Source organism: Limulus polyphemus, unplaced genomic scaffold (assembly GCF_000517525.1).
Source record: "Limulus polyphemus unplaced genomic scaffold, Limulus_polyphemus-2.1.2 Scaffold1927, whole genome shotgun sequence".
In the NCBI taxonomy this organism is placed as follows: Eukaryota; Metazoa; Arthropoda; class Merostomata; order Xiphosura; family Limulidae; genus Limulus; species Limulus polyphemus.
In genome coordinates this window covers 107,312-122,044 of record NW_013667537.1, presented here as the reverse complement: position 1 = coordinate 122,044, position 14,733 = coordinate 107,312, and the positions used below count along the sequence as shown (strand labels likewise).

The window sequence follows — 14,733 nt, the reverse complement described above, 5'->3', positions numbered from 1 at the left end:
GCTTAACTTTTTTCCAGGTGTATAGTATTAAGAGTAAGAGAGAACTATTAACAAATCCTGAAAGAGGGGATGTGACAGGTGAGTGTGGCAAGAGGGGTATAATTTTTCTATTTGAAGGTTCTGTAACCAAACAAGACAGAAGGCTATAAAAATTATGGTTTGTTTGAGCAATGACGAATTTATAGTGAGTAATTTACATTACATTTCTCACACTAGGGGAAATTAAGGATATAAAAAAATATTGCTTTATAAAATGAAGAACTTAAAACTTGTATACTATTAGAATATGGATTATTAGCTATGATGTTATGCTATAGTAATTGGTATAACATAAACAAAAAGTAGTTTAATTAAATTTTGAATTTAAGTCACTAAAACCTTGTGACATGCACAGTAAAGGATGCCCATGCAGAAAGAGATAAAAGTCTGGTGTGCTGTTCCAAATTTTAGCAATACTTAGAGGGCAAATCAAGGTCGAGATAACTTTGGGTAAGTAGAGGTATCATTTCTAAAATGACAAAATATTTCTTCAATACTTGTACTATGACCTACCAAAGGTCATTCTTATATAACGTAGTTGCCTCATGTATGCCTGTATGTATGACTTCACTACATCCACAACAGGTCTGTTCGTCATCCAGAACTGAATTCCTGTATTGTGGGTGGAATTGTACATGAGTGATCATCATTATAGGCAAGCTCCAACCAGATAGCTGAGGATCCAATATTTGGGGTTGGAATTAAGGGGTCTTGGTTATTATGTCCCATGTTGGTGGCTAGGACAATTGGACCACAATGTTATAGATATATATATACTTATGAGTGGATCCCAACTGGAAGACATAGACTAAGGCATTCCGAGCCATAGGAATCACGATGAGAAAGTAAGCAACACTGAAGTGGAGTGGACAAACCTTCTCCACCACCTGAAGAAGTCCAAAAGACAACACCCCAGGCTCAGAATGATTGGGTTGTGTATGCCTTACTCAACCAAAAGAAACAGACCTCATCCAGTCTGGAATTTTGAACATTCATTCTCACTCTCCAACAGTGTGGGCAAAGTACATTTCACTTGCAGCCTTAATTATGGAGAGGATGTGGAACAACTGTGCTCAAACAAGGACCCAGGATAGGATTTATTCAATGAAATGATCAGAAGGGAAGGGCAAAATCCCTTTATGCTTTACTATGATAGTCCAGTCTGTCATGATATAAAAGAATGTTTAGTTTAGATATTATTGATTAATTTATTTTGGGAGTGAATATTTTATTGTTTATTTTTTTTATAATAAGAGTTAGAAGCAAATGATTGTTGGAAGTTGTGTTTATAATTTATTGATGATGAGACTATTGAACGTTGTGTGCAATACACTGTTACGACAGTGGAAGTCACGTGACGTTGGTAACACGTAATGAGTATCTAGGAGGTTCGCAAAAAATGCTAGTGCGTGCTATGCACGTGTTTGTGTCATGACAGCGGAAGTCAAGTGACGCTGGTAGCACGTGATGAGTGTCTAGAAGATTCTTGAAGAGACTACGCGGGCGCTATTATTATTATAAGTGTGCTAGACAAAGGAGAGAGGGAGAGTGGGGAACCAAGGACAGCAGTTACGGTCGGTGGGAACCAAGGATAGCAGATACAGAGATCGGAACTATAGTTGCTAACAGGTGGAGATAGAGAAAGACAATTGAGTCAAGCGAGGTAGTAAAGTGAGTGATTTGTTGTGAATTATAGCATGTATTTAAGTTAAAGTAACTGTGGAAATTAAGTGTATTGCAAAGTTGTATTGAGGACGAATAAACTAGTTTTATTTAAGAAAGGACTTGTATTGCAGAAAAATTAACAAATGAACATACAGAGACATAACAACACTGACGTTGAGAATATAGAGATTTCTAGAAAGCGGGCAGATGATTAAGTGGCAAACATATAAATAGTGTGAGATGAGTGGAAACAGCAGACAGACAAGGAGCAGAAGAGAGTAAAGTTACAAGCAAGGCAAAGTTTGGCATGAAGTTAACTGTCATAGAAGTGATAGGTCTAACGTTTTAATATGTTAGAGAAACATTAAAAGTAGAAAAGCATGGTTTTAAAGTAACTGAATCATCCTGAGTGCACTTTAAAAAAAGGAACAGAGGATATTTTGAAGAAAGAAGACAAAACAATTATGGTAACTTGTGCCATAATTGTAAGTGAATCACACACAAAATACTAGTGTGACAGTAATAGAGAAGATAGAGTGGCTTGCTAACTGAAATTTTAAAGGAATTGAAAAGGCCTAAGGAACTTTTCACAAGAAGAAGAGAACTATATATACAGTGCTTATGATATGCTATAATCTCTATAGTGTGAAGAATTTGTTGTACATACATTTAACTTGTTCTGAATATATATATATATATATTTTCAAAACAAGTGAAGTGCATGCTGTTCATTTATTGTTAAATTTATCGCCAACAAGTCACAGACACCAACTGTAGAAACATTCTAAGCCCAACAACAACACATTATACATTTCTACTACTAATAAATATAAGTAAAAGCCTTTAATAGACAATTGGCAAACATAACTTAACATCTGACAGTCAATAAAACATCGTGATTTGCAATCAAAAGGATGCCTGTCATGCATCATGGCTAAGTTGCGATGGAAACATATGTATGCTGTTCTTGTTTATGTGTCATGTGGCTCAGTGTTTTCAGGCAGTTAACTGTAAAGCCATCATAATTTTCTTTCATTGAATTTGTTTCAAAATGCAATTTACATACAAATGAGGAGCTTAGAAAAGAAAAGAATAACAAATACGCAAAGAGCAAAGAAAAAGAAACTGCTAAGTTGTTAAAGCTGGATATGTTTTTCAAGCCAAAAATGGCAAAAGACCAACACAATGTCATTTTTCTTGATGTTATGAAAACAGAATCAACTTCAGGGGGCAGTGAGAACAACAGCCTGAATATTGACTCAGATAAATCTAATACACCACATACACCAATCTTAACTGAACCAGTGACAGAGTTCCATATTGAATTGGACTGTGATGAAAATCTGGAATCGAAAGACAGACAACAACAATTCATGAATGACATTGGCCTGTGGGGAAACAACATATCTGAAGAATTAAAAACTTTTGGGTAGTGAAAATTGTCAACACTGTGATGAATATTTTCAAAACTTGGGTGTAGTTAAGGTGGAGAAGGTTATTTCAGGTACTTTTGAAGGATTTCTTCTCATGAGTGCACTCACTCGGAATACCAAGATAGTTACAACTGTGTGCAGACCTGAAGATTTTGTCTCTACCTTCCAATGCAAATTCTCAGTCATAGAGACACTTGATCACACTTACAGCTTTTTGTAGTACCTTATGCCAGTAATCACGTTCATTCTCAAACTGGGATACAGTTTTATTGTTCACACAGCCGATTGCCTTGTACACATCGCTATCATGGCATTTCAGTGTATTTTGCAGTTCTCATGAGACAAAATCCTTCCAATCCAGTGTTTCCAGTCATTGTACCCACAAGTATAGGGGCCACTTTCTTTTGCACAGGTTTACAGTATACCTTTCCATCAGATGGTGAATAGCAAAGCCAATTGCATTCAATACACTCTCCTGTTAAACTTGTATCAGAGTATGAACTGTTTATTGCTGAACACATCAAGTGCTTCACCAACAAAGACAAGGGACACAAATCATATCTATCCTCTACTATTTGTAAAGAACTAATACGATGTTATTCTCTTCAAATCATGTATTCACAATCCATGCTTTGTGACATGGAGCATTATCATATTGGAAGGTTTAATGGCTGGTACCATAAAATTGACACAATGAAGGACACACAGAATTGTTCAGAACATCAACCTAGGACTTAGCCTTTATGGATCCATGCACTATAACAAGTGGACCTAGTCCATACCACGAGAATCACCCCCAGACCATGATACCACCACCTCCAAACTTCACTATCAGGACAACACGCTCAGGTAATAAGCATTCTCCAGGCATCTTCTATTGGATTGGAATAGCATGTAGCATGACTCATCACTCCACAGGACCAATTTTCATTGATCCACAGTCCAGGTTTGGTGTGCCTTGCCCCATGCCAATTGATGGTTTTTGTTATCAATGGCTTGTGGGCTGCAGCTCTTCCGTGAAAATTTATGGCATGCAGCTCTTGATGTGTCATGGAAACACTTATAGGATTGCCTGTGGCTTCTTGCATTTCAAAATACCAGATTCTCTAGGGTCTCACGGGGAGATAAGGTAACCAGCCTTCTCAAGTCACATCAGCTCTTATCAGTCCTCCTCAGGAATGTTTATTTGTTGCACAAATAGCATGTACAGAAATTTTCCCCAAATAACATCCATCTATCCTTCCCCTCTGAAACTCTGTTATCTCTTTCCATGTACTTATCGTTCGATATACAAGTTCGAAATGACTTTCGAGCAAACTGCTGATTACCTTTATAGGCCAAACTATTTGCACATTATGTCATCACATCCATTTTCCTGCAATCAGAGGTGTGTCCCAATGACTTTTGGTAGGATTGTGTACTTTGAAAGCTAGACTTTTTGAAACTCACTAACGAGTTCAGTTATAATAAAGGCACAAAAAAGACAGTTCTAGCTTTATACAGGTGCATGCAGGTTCTAATCAAGTTGTCTTCATGATCATTCATGATTGAATAAAATGTGTTTGCACACATTTGTGGTTTGTCTATATTGTTTCCAGTGTTACAAGGCTACGTATATCATTAAAATGTCGTCAGATGTATATGCTTAACATTAGGATCTTGGCAGTGAAGTCGACTCAGTTTGCTAAAGATCAATATATCTATGATGGGAAGGTGGGACCTTTCCTTCTTCTACTGCTCGGGGCCCAAGCCACCCTTAATCCATCACTGCTTATAATGCAAGGATTTAATTGTTCATGGCTGTCTCATTTTAAACATTGAAAAAAAAAATGGCTGTTTTAGGAATAATTTCATGGCAGTTAATTACCACATAAAATGGATTATAATTATGGGGAACTTAGAACTCTTATGTGAGCTATCTGGACATATTATGGGACTCTGTGGGCCTCATATACACAGACAACAGTACTCAAAAGTTGTCTATTTCTTGGCATTCCAACATTTCGGTTAGTCTTCTGCTTGTTCAGTGAGACACATCATTATATCCTCTTGGAATGACAAGCTACAACATTTCCGACCTCCAGTTTCAGGTTAAACACATGTCTCAGCCCAGTATTGAATCCTACCATAGGTGTTATTCCAGATTCAGCAAACACATTTTCAGGTTATCTTGTTTTCCCCATTTTTGACCAGCACAGCCTGTTTTCACCTGCTAACTGTGATACTTAGGGTTTTCCTTTTGCTTTCAAAAAATTTTCTGCATCTATCCAGAATGTCAATTTTTCACTAGTAAGTTTCCAGGTTAAGTGTTTGTGTTTGGCTTTTCTCTCTGATTCATTGGTTTAGAAATTGTATTTCCTCCCTAACTCACTAGATGGGTTACCAGTTCATTCAGATGATCTTCACTTACAATTTAATAATTTATTAAGGGTGAATATATATTTCATATGTTATAGACAGCACTGGGTATAACCTTTTTTATCTTTGGATAATCATTTATGTGACTTTTTTCTTTTTTGTTTCCTGTTTGTTGAGAAAGACTTGTCTGCCTTTGTTCTACAGGCTTTACAGACTGCCTTGGGTCATTATTTTACTATTTATGGGACTTATTCTTTTCACTAGCCTGGGTGATGGAATTATGCATGTCTTTTTCTACAATGAGGTGGTTCATTTTAATTGTATAGTTGAGCTTACCAATTGGATTGATTATCTTTTGTGACCAGTGGAACATTATGGTACTATATCAATCACATGAACTTCTTTTTATTTTCCTGCAATAGGTTATTCATATCATATCTGAACCCAAAATTGTAGTAGTTGTTTGGTTCTTCTCTGACAGAGTGGCTTAAGCTGCTTAACCCTTATTTATGATCATCTGAGTTGTTTTCTATCCAATATTCCATTGAATTACTTACCTTGCTAGAATTCTGATAGAAAATATTCAATGAGCTGATATGGAGAGCACCTTGATATCCAACCACCTTTAACTCAAAACTAAACATGGTTTGTTTAAGTCTAAGTAGTTTGGTATTTTATGTATTTTATATTTTAATGTATATCTAGCTGCAGAGATGGGGTTTGGTTGTACTGGTTATCCCTGTTATCTCAGCTCAGACAAAGTGTGCATGTTATGACCTTTTGCAAAGTTGTATTCACAGTTTACTTAAACACTTTCATCATCAATTTATTTTAATAATCTTAGCATTGAAATGTAGTTTTGTATTCCGTAAGTTATAATTTTTAATTTCTCTGTATAAAGTCAGGTCAAAAGTGTGCATTTCATGATCTTTGTAAAAGGTTACATTCAAAATTTAATTAAATTACTTTATGATCAATGTATCTCAATAAATTTAACATAAAAATGTAGTTTATAATTCAAATGTTAATATCATATATGTTTTAATTTCAAAAGGAACTATTTTAATAAATTCTCAATTTTCACTTTCATGTATCACTTCTTTGCTCCAAATTGCCTATTTTAGAATTACTTTCCCTATATTATTTTCTAAGTTTCTAAGGGCTTGCACATTTATATGTCAGATATCTTCAAGCTAATATAAAAATTAATAGTGCCTGTTCTTCTTGCTTTAATGAGCTATTTGCTATTAACTGAAACTCCCATGCCTAGCCCATTTTAATACATGCTGTCAATTATTCTCTCTAGCATTTGCTATTGGATTACTTATAACCAATAGAAAAATAATATTTTGATTTACTGCTTCACTTATAAGGCTAGCACATTCTTATGATTGGTTACAAGTATCTTGCATAGTCTGCTATTACTGAGATCACCTCAACCAGGTAAGGAAATTATTTTAATACACATATATATATATATATAGCTTAGTTAGAAGGCCAGTTAAATTCTAATAGCTATGGACATTGTTTTTTATTTGATGTTAATATTTTGTATTTTAAATTGCATATTTAAGATAAATAATAAAGTACTAACAACATCCCTACAAAAAATTGGATTTACTTTCATCAAGACTTTGAGAGCAAAAAAGTCCGAGACCCATATGTAAGTACTAAAATTCTTGGTTTTTATTTATATTTTTTTACTTATTAATATAAAAGTAACTAAAATGTAAATTTTTCAAGTTGAGGCCTCACTTTTGCATACAGAGAATCTATCTTTCTCATGTATCTGACTAAGAGATTTGCATGGCGCTAGCCTTGAAGCAACTCCCACCTAATTCCACGTATTTTAACTTAAACTGCACTGTGCATCATGGCAAGTACCTCTACCAGTCAGAGGGTGACACAACCTCCATGCACAGTAACTCCCCATATGATTTGCACATTGAATCGAACGAGCATGTTTAACTTTTTTGTTTGAATTCAAGTTGTTGAGATTTGCATTGTTAATGAAACTTTGATTTTCGTTTTCTTTGGTTTTTGTTTCAAAAGCGGTAATTTTTATTATGAATTCTCCAGTGATGGTGACTTTTGCTTAGTCCTGTGTGAATGACATTGCTCATACAAAGACCTTATTTATATTATGGCATATATATTTATAACACATTTTAAATTCAGACTCTGATAATTAAAGGTGGCCACCCACTTAGCATGTTTCCATGTATGCCAAACTGCATATATTTATCTCTTTGAAAGAAAAAATATGAATTTTCGAACAACACATAAGAGAATAAAAAACATGGTTGTTATGGTTTGGATAATTTCTTCTAATGAAACAGGATTTCCTTGGGAAACTGGGAAAGCATAAATTTTTACCCCTGTATTCTGTGATAGTAGATTATTGGCATTAATGTGAGGCCACTAGATGATGTGAGACTTGTAGTTACATATGCAATACTTGCACAGATTATGTTATATATATAAGATTACATATTGCAAAAGGTGGGTGGTAAGTGAAGTAAGCAGAAATTTGGAAGGAGTGAAAAAGTCATACTTTGAGCACAAACAAGAGATATAGATTGATATTGTAGTAGTTGCAAGTACCTCTGAATTATGTTTTACTACTGAAATTTTGATTTAATACTCTTTTCTAACAGGAAATCTGTATTGAGTAACTGGATTTAGGAAAAAATATACTTGAAATTATTTGTAGATTTATTTCTTATTCACACCTCTTATCCTAATCTTGCTTCACCATGGTAGCAGACATTTCTTATCATAATGAGTGAAACTTAAGAAGCAAATGAATTGTTTAAAGATTAAATGTCATGATGAATATTAACCGATCTCGTTAGTAATTTAATTACTTTAAAAATAAATTGTACAATTTGTAAACATTTGACTAAAGTCATATTTTCTCTCTAGTGTACAGTCCTGGAAAAGTTAAGTTCATTAATTCATGTGTGTAATCATTTATAACAAACTTAATGTGCATTTATGTAACTAGTACTATATTACAATAAAAAAAACTTCCTTCTGATGTTTATTTTCTAGAAGACAGGCTAACTGTGGGAGTTAGAAGTTTCTTTAGTAAGGATAGAGGCAGAGCTCTAACATTAGATGCAGAATCCAAACAGTCTCCATCACCTTTAGCTTCACATGTTCCAAAATCAGTTGTGGAAATTCGTAACTACTTTCCTGAGACTTGGTTGTGGGAGCTTTACAGTGTTCCGTAAGCCACATGTTTTGTCATTTAACCCTTGATAATGCAGTAAAGTTTATAGAATATAGTAATATATATATATATGTTTGCGTCTGATAATTTCTGGGGGATATAAGTATTTCAGGTTAATATCAATTTTACATCAGTACTCAGATGCAGTAAAGTTTATAGAATATAGTAATAGTTTGTAATCTAGTGTGTTACTGTTTCATTGAAATTCATTATTACTTTCTGTCCTTATAATTAGACAAAAAAGAAGATAGAAAATTTTTGTTTTTAGGTAGATTAACTCAAAGTATTTTAAATCATTGTTAATTAACTCATGATTGTTCCTATGTAACTTAATATGAAGATTTGTTAAACATTCATTTTCAGAGATAATGGTAAACTTGTATTGAAGCAGAACATCCCACATACAATAACAGAATGGATTGGAAATGCAGTATGTATTGTACCTGATAAAGGGCTTGGAATTTCTGATCCTACCAGTCTACAAAGTTTTCAACCTTTCTTCACGAGTTTTACTATACCATACTCAGTAATTCGCCATGAAAGTGCTCCTGTTAAAGTCAGTGTCTTCAACTATCTTTCACAGTGTTTGCCGGTTAGTATCATTAAGTATCAACAAGTATTAAACTTTGTGTTTATAAATTACTCTACACAGATTTGTAATTTCTTTGAAAAGGTTTGTTAATATAATGTGATTATTTTTTAAAGGAAGTTTTAGTCGAAAATTGCAGTAATAACCATATATGTGCAGCATTGGTGCAATGTGCAAACCTTTGTTTCTTTGAAGCTACACAGAGCAATGTGTTTACTATAATTCCAAATTTACTAACCATATACTTATGAAATTTAGCAAGCTTTTAATAAATATGAAAGGTATGTTGTATAAACAAAATCAGATTTTTTCAACAAAGTATTTTTACTAACTATTTGTCTGTGAATTTAAGAAATCAATCACTGATTCAGACTCTAACTAGTCTGATTGCAAGGTTATTTTCATGTTAAGAATATAAATACTTTTTTACAGCTTATAATTTTGATGTTTCATTTGCATAACCTCTAGAACCTCTTAAATGAATTTCAAAAGATTTTCCAGTAAAACTTTATCTCTGATGTTCTTATTTTCTAACCTTAACACTATCTATAGTGAAATCATCTGTAGCAAATATTGAAAAATATGAAATAAAAAGAAAAACATTTTAATCTTGTAGAACGACAGCCGATTATAACAGACAATCATAAGTATCTATACTAAAAACTTTAGGCCTCTAACGTTTTTACAGATGCTTTCATTTAATTTTATTGTTTTATTGCTCTTTGAATGATGTGTAACTACTAAACTAGCAGTAAACAAAACAATAAATTACCCAGTGAGTGCATAGCTCAAGCTATGGTTAACAAAGTATGTAACACAAGGAACTTGTATACACACATTTCGCTGAGAAATCTTTAATTTCATTTTTCACATATGTTTTCTTATCTAACCTAATAAGTTTCTAATTCTTACATTTTAATTTCTTTTGTAACCATAAAGAAAATTATAAATAAAAAAATAAGAAATTTGGTAAGTATATCTGATCTCAAGAAAAATTATTAACATGCAAAAAGTATAATGATCTAAAACTATTATAATTTTATTGGCTTTTTAACTAAACTATAAGTGGATTAAAATAATTTCCTTACCTGGTCAAAGTGCCAATAACAATAATGAATCTGCACACCATATAATTCAAAAAACTTTTCAATATAATGAGATAGTCTTATACAGAAACCAATAAATCAAAATACTTTCTTTCTATTGGTATAAATAATCCACCAGCAAATGTCAAAGAGAGAGCTATGATATGATAGGATTGCATGACATTTTGGTTTTACTTTCTGGTTTATAGTTCAGTAAAGTGAAAAGATTAGACAATATAAGTTTATATTATCTCTTAGCAATGTCTATTTTATAAGTGTGTGCTTTATATCAAACTTGGAAGGCCATATAGGGATATTGTAAACAATCTAAAATGAGCAATTTGGAACAAAGTAGTGTCACATGATACACAGGAGCAAATACTGAAAGTGTATTAAGTATTTCCTTTTGAAATAAAAGATTAACGCTTATATAATATTAAAATTTGAATTCAAACTATGTTTTGATGCCAAGTTTATTGACATACATTGATAATAAAGTTATTTAATTAAATTGTGAATGTAACTCTGTAAAAGGTTATTACATGTGCACTTTAACCCAGCTGTACACATAGGAGTAATGATGTAGTTAATATTATATTTAGATAAGCACTCAGTATAAAAAAAGTATATATATTGGAAAAAGCTTGGATCTGACTGTAGTGGGTGGTACCTCCCATTAATGAAGCAAAGTTTCCAATACCCTTGCAGTTGGTCAAATGTTTGAATAATAATAATAATAACCAATGAAAGCATATAATTTCTATATAAAATTTATTAGTAAATTGTTATATGGTTGCATGAAGATAGAACAGCAATAAATAAAATTGATCTGGCATATTAGAGCATAATCCGAGTCTTGATTATGTAAAACTTTTAATTCCCACAATGCATTTCAGTACACATGACACAAATCCACACACACATACATGCATAACTGAATGTCAAGACACAGATAAACATACATACAGAATTCTGGCCAAGATTTTAATAGTGACAGCTGATAATATAATATGGAGCAAAGCAAGTTATTTTAGATGGACACTCAATAAGTTCCCAGTGGTAGTTAGTTGCATGGCCAAAGAAAAAGTAAGCATACTCACTCCAAAATATCCAGCCACTGCCAAGAGTCTTTTTACACTACGTGATTGTATACAAAATCAGCCTCTCTGAAACTCACCCATTGTAACAGCTACACTTTAAATTTTGAGACTACAAACCATCAAGACATTAGTAGTTTGCACGTAAAAATGAAACAAATCATTTGAACCATTTCCGAGATATAGCCTAGCCACATCTGACCATATTTTTAATTTTCTTTGTTTTTGCACACCCAGTTTGTTTTTACGGCACACATGTTTAATTATCAAACCTTGGTCATCATCTCAATCTTTGTCCGATTGATTTGAAATTAATTTCACTACTTCCTTCATGTTTACTGTCCACAGTTTATTCACAGCTTATTATATATAAGCTTTGTAAGTGGTTTTGGCTGACTGGCAGGCTTTGGCCAGAATTGTCCAAGTTTTGACTGTTACTCACTATTGAAGTGTTGTGTGTACCTAGTGCTAACATTAGCAAGGATTTTTTGTCGTTGAATACATGTATAACAAAGGTATATGTATATAGTTAGCTATATATAGGTATTAAAAATACATGTATTTGCAGCTGTTATATCATGGGGTGATGATTTTTATTGAACAATGGTGGGCTACTATTGGAAGCTTTAGAGTTTCCTTAATTAAACTTTGGTACTTGTAAGCATGATGATATGGCTGCTGATCATCATTGGATGCCACCCACATGACGAAGTACATGAAATATTACAGCAACAAGTGTTTTATTGATGGTGCCATTTTTGTTGTGTTCTTTCTTTGTTGTGGGGACATTGAGAAAAACCCTGGCCCAGGTATTTATACAGTTTGTCCTAATTGTGAAAGCAATATGCAGGTTAAAAAATCAGTATACTCAATATATTACATTTTCACCAACAGCTTTGGATAGATGGTGCTCCTGTGATTGGAGAAAATACAGATGAAGAAATTGATGTATTTATTTTGAAATAAGTTACTTGCCAGATTCAACATAAGAGCTTATGTCCAATATTGCATGAAAGAGTATCAAAATACCAGTCTCATTGTTGTAACAATTACTGCTTAACTCTTTAACCACAGGTACCCCTTTAAACACTTTTCTGTACAAGTGTTACATTTAAAATTTACTTAAACATCTTTACTATCAATGTATGTTATGATTTTGTGTTATCTAAGTTTTAAGTCCTTTATTTCAAAGAAAGCTTTAAAAACTACTTAAAACTTCAGATGTATTATCATGTGACCCACGAGCTATGAAAATTCTCTACTTTGGCACTCTGTATCTTCAGTAATACAATGGCAGTTGCATAGTGGTATGTCTAAACACTACGATGCTTACATAACCTTTTGACTTGTACATTTCAAAGTTCTCTGAATATATAAAGTTGAAACAAGTAATACATTTTTTCAACCCCTTACAGGTGCCATGCCGTCCTTCAACAGGTTTGTTTGAGATTTGTAGCCTACATGTAGATGTCACATACTCATGTATATAATTATTAGAATGAGCTCATTTTACACTATACTCTAACAGTGGTTATTTTGAAATTGGCATGCAGTTGTTCTTATGGAGTGCATGTAACTGACTCTAGTATTGTTGGCTGCTTGATTGACTATAGCACTTATGGTTGTTTCTTACCTAAATATGTCATACTTAGAGATACAGTTTAAATTGTATTTAGGTCTTACTATTATATTTTAATTAATTATGTTTTAAAATGCATAATTGAAAGGTTTAAACATTTTGAAATATATGTCATATTTTGAGTCAGTTCTCAAGGCTTACAATATCATGCAGTGCATGAAAATTTTGCTGAAAGGTTTGGACATGTCTGCCAGAGACATCATATGACTTGTGGTGAGATGAATAATAAGTGGTAAAGAACAAGAAAAGAAAACATTAAAAATTAACTATATGTGAAAAGGAAAAACCTGAAATTATAAATTTGGCAAAAGAAAAATCTTTAAAGATATTCTACAAAAAATTAAACGATATGTATTTTTTTTCTATTTCCTAATTTTAATTATTTCATTGAATTGTATGTTGATGATAATAGCTAGAGTTAGTAATATGGTAGAGAAAATGAAAAATACCTTAAACTGCATTTACCTTAAAAACTTTTGATATTCATTTAGGAGGTTCTAGAGGTTATGCAAATGAAATATGAAACTATAAGATGAAGAAAAGTTTGAGTGCAAATAACTGCTATAAATAAATAACATTTTTAGTAGAAAAACTTAATTAAAATAATGTCATTCTTTGTGTACAAAATACTTATAAACTTTAACAAAATCTTACAAGGTTTTGTGAGAAACACTCAGAGTTACCATATGTTTTTTTGCATAAATGTCTTTCCCTAGTGAAAGTGATACAAAATGTAAAAATTTGCATCAGCTACAGGAGAAAGGTCAAAGAAGACTAAATCTGGTATTAGAAAAGTTTGTTGATTTGGTTTTCCAAGACCTGAAAGGGAAAAACTGTATCTTCGAAGTATTGTTGAATTGGTAGGAAAGCGTTGATTGCCAATTCATACCTATACAGTCTTCCACACAAGAATAATGAGCACATAATAAATGACTACAACTCTGCAGTGTTATTATCTTGGGTGGATAATATGGATCGGCAATTTATAGGAATGAAGTCGGTGATTCTAAGTTGGTATATTACAAAGTACACAAGTAAAGCAGAAAAAGTTTGTGGCAATACTGCACTTACTGAGCTAACCTCCACCAAATCACTAGCTAGTCGTTTATGGAATGTTGCACTAAGAAGCCTTTCTGATCAAGAATGTGTTGCTCTAGAAGCTAGTGACACATTATTGGGCTTAACACTGTATGGCACAGATCCAAGTACTATATTGCGATGAGTTGACATAAACATCATTCACAGTCATAGAGTTAAGGAGCACGACAGTACAGCTTAGTTGGCCGAGGATTATGAAAATCTATTGTACACTTCTTTGGTAGATACTTATTATCTATTCAGCTTGAGGGCTATTAATTTCTATGATTTTCTAGCTTGCTATGACATTGTTAACAAGCAGCCTGGTGTTAATGGTACACTCTATCGTATTGTTACGCCTCCAGTCATTAGTTAATTTTCCGTAAATTCGTTCTGACGAAATTTTAGCGACACAAGTCCTTTCTTAAGTAAAACTGGTTTATTCTTTCCCAATACAACTTTATGATACACTTAATTTCAACAGTCGCTCTATAACAAATGCTATAATTCTCAACG

At 32.9% G+C, this 14,733-nt stretch overlaps 1 pseudogene; it reads left to right on the top strand.

The window, feature by feature from the left end:
* Nucleotides 1-14,733, top strand: part of LOC106465385 — a 163,917-nt pseudogene that overhangs the window by 99,612 nt on the left and 49,572 nt on the right.